Consider the following 6,698-nt stretch of genomic DNA (forward strand, 5'->3'; position numbering starts at 1 on the left):
GCCCAAGTTCTCCCTGGTACAAAAAAAAAAAAAAAAAGTTCTCTTGGTATCAGGATATCAACCATTCACACAACTTTAATCATAGCTCCTACTGCGTGGTCCTCATCATCTAAGTCTCTAGCTCAAAATTGCTACACACTTTTTCATGATTCCAGCTACACAGCCTACCGATAAAGATCACATTTCTCTATGGGTAGGACTAACCTTAGGAATACTGGCATGTCTATTTCTTTTCTTCAATCTCAACATCTAACTAATGTGTGGAAAACCTGGACAAAATTATATCTGCTTTGTGGATATAGACTTTTTCCTTAGATGGCAGATCCCAAATTAAAACCTGCAGGTTGGAGAGAGGTATAGAGTGCACAAAGTTCTACCATGGTTTTTAAGGCACAGGTCTAGAATCTTATTTTGCAGTTAGCTCACAGAAAAAAATATTTTACAAATCAAACAATAACCAGTATTTTCTCTTCATTCATCAGCCTTCTGTGTTTGTCTGCTCATTTGCTTCTCAACTCAGAAATCAGAAAAAGGAGTGATATTTATTTTCCTGTGAAAATCCCCAAAACACACTCAGATTCTCATCAGTTCTTCCACAGTGGAATCTATAAATTGTGCCAAAAAATGCAAACATGGCTTGAAAATAAGACAAAAAATTTGCCTTTCTTAAATGCAGAGTCCTGCAAGTAGAAACATTCAAGGTAAGATTATTTAATCCAACTCCATCCTTTTACAAAATAAACTGAATTTCCCAACTTCCTTTAGTTATTCACAACTAAATAGTGGGTAGGACCTATATTTTCCTGTGTGAAGTCCAATACTTTACTTCCTGTCACATGGCTTTCAAAATGGCAGCAACTTCACCTTATGAACCGTATGATGTCCTCCATGAAGAAATCAACTGAGCCACAATATGGATCCACCATGGCAAGACTGAGGTACTCCAATTGCCTCTAAAAGATGTCTTTGAACCTTTCCAAGTTATCCTTTGGGGTATGAAAAAATATATTCAAGAATTAGTTTCTGTGTCAAGAATTAGTCATTTTGGCAGCCCAAACCATTACATAAAGCAAGACATAATCTTATAGACAATGCTTTAAAATTATTGAAGTCTTTAAAGAATTTTTAACCCAGAGCCTTATTATATAATATCTAGAGTGTGTGTTAAGAGTTTAATCCATTTTATGTTCAATTGTGCAATACTTAAGTAATGCTTCTCTTGGTGTTAATTGGCATTTGGTAATTGATTGACCTATCAAAAACCATCATCCATACTCTTTAAAAGAATGAGAAAAATGATGGAGAAGTCCATTATTTTAGGATGAAATGCATAGGTGTAGCTATTTGTTAAAAATTTAATCAAGCTAAAATTAACCTATTCATGGGCTGGTACATGTTTCCATGGAAACTGGTTGAGGAGTGGTCCCCAAAAAGTTTTTATTAAATGTGACTTGACCTGTATATCCATATTCACTCAGGTGTGAAAAGCAGATAATGTCAGGGTTAGAGCAAAAGAAAAGAATAGAATAATCAGTATTTCCTCTGAAGAAGTTAGAACTCTAAAAGTGTCACTGAATAGTTTTAGGAGCAACTGGAAGACGATCTGACCTCAGCTACAGTTCAGGAACCATCTTAGCATGTGAACTCACCAACTGGATCTGGATACAAGTCCCAGTTGTGATGTAGATCAGTTCACATTATTGTGTTATTTGAACTGTCAAGGCCTCTCCATTTCCTCCTCTGCAAAAAAAGTGTTAATAATAGTACCTACCTCCAACAGCTACTGAAGGGTTCATTGATACAGTGCTTGCTAAGTCCTCCCACAAGGCTGTTTCACCATGATATAATAAAACATTCGGTGTGTGTGTGTGTGTGTGTGTGTGTGCGTGTGTGTGTGTGTGCCTTCATTGATAATTATATATTCAGTTCAAATTGGCACATGTTATTCCTTTCAACTCCACTTTTTTTTTAATATTCTCTTAATAGGAATTTAAGTGTATCGAGGCCTTTGCTGTTTAAGTGTATTGAGGCATCACCATGCTGTTAATATGCCGTACACCTTCCTGCGTTACAATATCCTATCCCGTCCCTGGGTCAGTAACAATTACCTATATAAGCTGAGCCCATCTGAGCTTATAAAAATTATACAATGTTCAAACTGAAGATGAATTATGCCATCTAATGCAAACAAATATTACACGTAGGACATGGAAGACACCCAGAAAAGTGGCATGAAAATTGAACCCTGTCTGCCGCCAGAGTGTGGACATTCTACTGTGACTTCTAGAAAATGCATTGACTACTGCAGGGAACAGCAGTAACAATAACAACAACAGCTGGCAGTGTATTTATGGAGCATTGACTTAAGCATCACAACAACCGAACAACAGATAAAACTCTTATATGAAGGTACCTCAGTTTTGAAAAAATATAGACACACAAATTTCCCCAAGGTTAAAATTAAGTGATACAGGAAAAATACCTGTCTGTTCCTGTTACAAATTTACATACCAAGTATATGTTAGATTATTTAAGGAATAAAAAGAACAATTACTAAGCACTTATTATTACCAGAGGGTTTCTACTGGGCCAATCCTGAGGGATAAATGCTTTTTCAGGGGCAAGTCCTCAGCTTCCCAGTTGTACAAGGGACTTATCCCCATCTCTTAAAACATATGTAAAAGGACGTAGTCTGTGAATGTCCTGCCATAATGTCCCTGTATCATGAAAATATGGAATGTCGTGTTTTGTGTGTCCATGTGACTGGGCCACAGACTGCCCAGATCCTTGCACAAACTTATTTTTATTTTTATTTTTTGGTACCAGGGATCGAACTCAGCTCCTTGCGCTTGCAAGGCAGGCAACAGAACCACTGAGCTAAATCCCTGGCCATGAACTTTTTATTCTGAGAGTGCCTGTGAGTGTGGATGAGATTACATTTGAACTAGTGGACTAAACAGATCACCTTCTGTAATGGAGACAATCCCATCTAATCAGTTAAAAGTCTGAAGAAAAAAAAAAAAAAACAACTTTCCTGTGAGTTTTCTCCTGCTTGACTGTCTTTGAATAGGACACTCAGTATTTTCCTGCCTAAACTAAAACATGAGCTCTTTCTGGGCCTGCCAGAATTCAGTTCAAACTATTACCATTGGTGCTCCTGGGTCTGCAGCTAGCTGACCATAGATCTTGGGATTGAGTAGCCTCCATGATTCAGTTTCCCTGGAGAACCATCACTAATACACATAGGTTTAGGAGAGGTTGGATGAAACACTGTACATAACAGTACTGATAAAATCAAATTAAACCACAGGAGAAAAAACTTTAAAATACCAAAAATAACCATAGAGCCAAAAAATAGATGTAAATAATACAACGTAAGCAGTAGCTGAAAAATGAAGAAATTTATCAGTGGCTATATTGTAGAGGTTGTGGGCTCTGTCCTGTCCTGTTGAGTTTCTCCCACAGGAAGGTCTGGAGTGGTGAACGAGGTAAGTCCTTGGGAGGGACACCATCGCTCACAGCTCCATAAGTCCCCTACCCACCACAAAGTGGCAGGTGCTCTGAAAGCTGCAGCTTGTTTCCTCATTTATATCACCCAGCCCACTTTAGAGCAGACGAATTTGCAAAAACAATGATAACGGGGGCTATGAGACAACACTGAGATGAATTTTCCACAGTGAGAAGAGTAAACAGCAACACAAAAGACAGGAGTCTCAAGTTACCCTAAGCAAAAGGTGCTTTGGGAACCAAACTTCGGAACCTGCTATGGCTTCTAGGGGCCCATGTCCCTTTCATAACTCAAGGTCTTCCAGTCACTCCCTCAGAAATGGAGCGAACATTCCCTGAGTAAAGACAAGTGTGGGTTTGAGTGGTGCATGGGATAACGTCAGTGAGGACACACCGTGTCATTCCTGCCCACCACTCAAACTCCACACACAAACATGATTTCTGAAGGTAACACATGCCAAAGGGACACACAGTCATGTACTAAGCAAAGAGCCTTTTGAGGTTATAAATAAAAAGAGAAAATGGAATATTTTTCAAGGATCAAGAACATGTCGCCCAACTCTCAGCTCCATGCCTTGTGAAGAGCCCCGTGCCAGTGAAGATGTGACACTGAGCACATGGACTCCACCCGCTTTGTCATAAGTGGGACCCTTCTCCAGCACTCTTTAAGGCATAGCAGTTACTGTTTCAAAGACATGGGATGAGTTCTTTGAACATTCCAGGAAATTTCTTCTTTGAAAGGAAAGGGAGCTTTTCATCGCTCACAGACCTTAAAAAGGCATAGATATTTAGATGATCTCCCATCCCACTTTTCTTAAGAGTGAATGGGAGAGAAAAAAAGGGGGCTGGTCTTATTGAGGGAGCAAGCACTTTTGTGTTAAGACACCTTGGCTTGAATTTTGACCCAGGTTCTTTCTCCTTTTCTATAGCATTATTAATCTCCATGTTTTCATATCCACAGTATGGGTATATTAGTAAAACTTTCTTCAGAGAGGTATTGTGAAGATCAAGTAAGATCTCATTTGTAGAAGGACAGTAATAGGTGTTCACTAAATATTAGTGTCCTCTCTTCTGATTAAAATTCCCCTTAATGAAGAGCTGCAAGAGAAGGGGGCTGTTTGACACAAAATGTCTCTGGGGATAGACATTTTGAGAGATCAAGCCCCAAAACAATAAAGAAATGCAAAATTGTGCTTATGGTCCTACCTTAAATTACAAGCTTAGGGACAAAATGACACACTATATGGTAAAGTATAGGATGCAGTGTAAAGTCCTGTGTAAATGGAGCTATTAGTATCATTTAAGCAGTGACATAATCTGCCAAAGATAGAAGTATGCATTGGGATATATGCTGGCCACTTTGTTTTGAGTGATTATTGTTGTATTGAGTGATTATTGTGTTTTAGCAATTTCTCTGTTCTACTTACAGCATTTCACACCTTTTACAACCGTGTTCAGAAGTGAGCACCTCGTATCCACTTCATAGTAGCAAAAAAACAAAACAAAACAAGAGTCCTGATGGGATTGGATGATGTGCTAAAATCCCAACAGCTGTCAGAGTCTGGATTTTAAGGCAAGATTCTCTGAGGTTCTACTGCTTCCCAGACACAGAAAGGACAAGGAATTAGAAGATAGTTGTGAAGTTTGGGAGTGGTTTTAAATAATGTCTTGACACCAGAGCAGTGTTCCTACTCCCCAGCGCTCATCGTTCTAGTGGGACTGTGGCTGAGAAAATGTATAGGCTGCAAGAAGTGCGGGCTGTCCACAGGGAGAGGCTGAAATTCTGTCTCAGTGATGTGACTATCAACAGGATTCTGCCTATGGAGCAAACTGGCTACCACTTGGTCGTTGCTGACCCAGAAGGTCTTTCCTCTTACTCTTCAGAGGCTCCAGAGAGAAGAGGAAGTTCAGAGGCTTACCATGTCCCCAGCCCTTGTCTGTCTCAGCTCCGCCCTCAGAGGAGCCCTAGGGTCCCCCCATGGCAGTGAAATTGTTGTGTCCAAGAGTTGACCCAAGGAAAACTGGGGGAAGGATGAAACTTTCGCATCTCAGGGAAACCTCAGAGTCCCACTGGCTGCAAAAATGCACAATGAACAGAAATGACTGACTGGACTCACAAACAATTTGATTGCTTTTCTGCTGCATTGAGAGCCTGTGAGGGTTAAAAACAAACAAACAAAAAAAACCCACACCTCTTTGTGAGACCTTCCAGGAATGCAAAACCACCAACATTCTGACAACATATATATTTTTGATTTTGTTAGTCTGTTACCTGTAGCATCCTCAATCTCTCTTTTCAATTTCCCTTCCGATCAACCCTCTTTTTCTTTTTGCAAAGGGCAAGTAAAAGGCTCTGAGGACACAGCTCCAGGGCACAGCTGCGATACGACGATGGCTTTGCTCCCGAAAGCTTCGGCCAGGCTGGCCACGTGAACAGGAGATGGGGAAGGAGAAACAAAACCCTCTATTGTTCTGCAGGAGAACAAACCAGTGCTTAATCTAATGCAAACATAATTACTTTTAGTTAAACAAAAGGGGGGAAACAAATAAAAAGAAAAAAAACTGGATGTTTACAGCGTAGGCTGTCTGCTCAGAAATGAACAATTATGTGGGCATCAGATAGACATCGCATCCCTCCTCTTTGCTGCTGTTCTTTGAAAACAAATTTGAAAAGCATAGAAATAGGAGTTTCTGGGTCCTAGCTATTCTATTATCTTCAACGGTTCCCACTTTAGGTTCACATTGTTGCTCATCTCTGTAGTCTGAATATTAATAGAAGCTAGACACTTCAAGAAACGATATTAAAGTCAGGTGTCAGGAATTAAAATATTTAAAGATCTTTCCCATTGACCTTTGCATGGGATTGATGCTTTTGATATTCTCAAGTAGAGAATAGGATGAAAGGAATTTTTACTTGTCCATTCAACAAATATTTATTATCGACTTTATCTCTATTATATAGCTTACTGAGGTGAATAATATAGAAACGAGGACTTTTCTCCTCATTTAGTTTAAACTGTCTAGCAGAAAGATAAAACAGAATAATTATTCAAATAAGTACACAAATGTACATGTTGCTATGAGAACATATAACGGAGCAGCCCAATTTTCTAGGAGGATGATGAAGGAGGGTAGTCAGGAATAGTTTCTAAGAAATTTTCAGGGTTTAAAGGACAAAAAGGAACTAGCTA

General features: G+C 39.3%; 1 long non-coding RNA gene across 1 annotated transcript in view; it reads right to left on the reverse strand.

Moving 5' to 3' along the window:
• LOC104854166 overlaps positions 1-5,893 on the reverse strand; it is a 6,988-nt gene extending 1,095 nt beyond the window's left edge. The window contains exons 1-2 of the long non-coding RNA XR_778005.1: positions 5,780-5,893; positions 865-986 (exon numbers count right to left, since the gene is read on the reverse strand). This is a non-coding gene — a long non-coding RNA (uncharacterized LOC104854166). The remainder of the gene's footprint in view (positions 1-864; positions 987-5,779) is intronic.
• Positions 5,894-6,698: the final 805 nt, after the last annotated feature.

This window comes from Fukomys damarensis, unplaced genomic scaffold (assembly GCF_012274545.1).
Source record: "Fukomys damarensis isolate Sample0158 unplaced genomic scaffold, DMR_v1.0_HiC HiC_scaffold_27, whole genome shotgun sequence".
NCBI classification, from domain to species: Eukaryota; Metazoa; Chordata; class Mammalia; order Rodentia; family Bathyergidae; genus Fukomys; species Fukomys damarensis.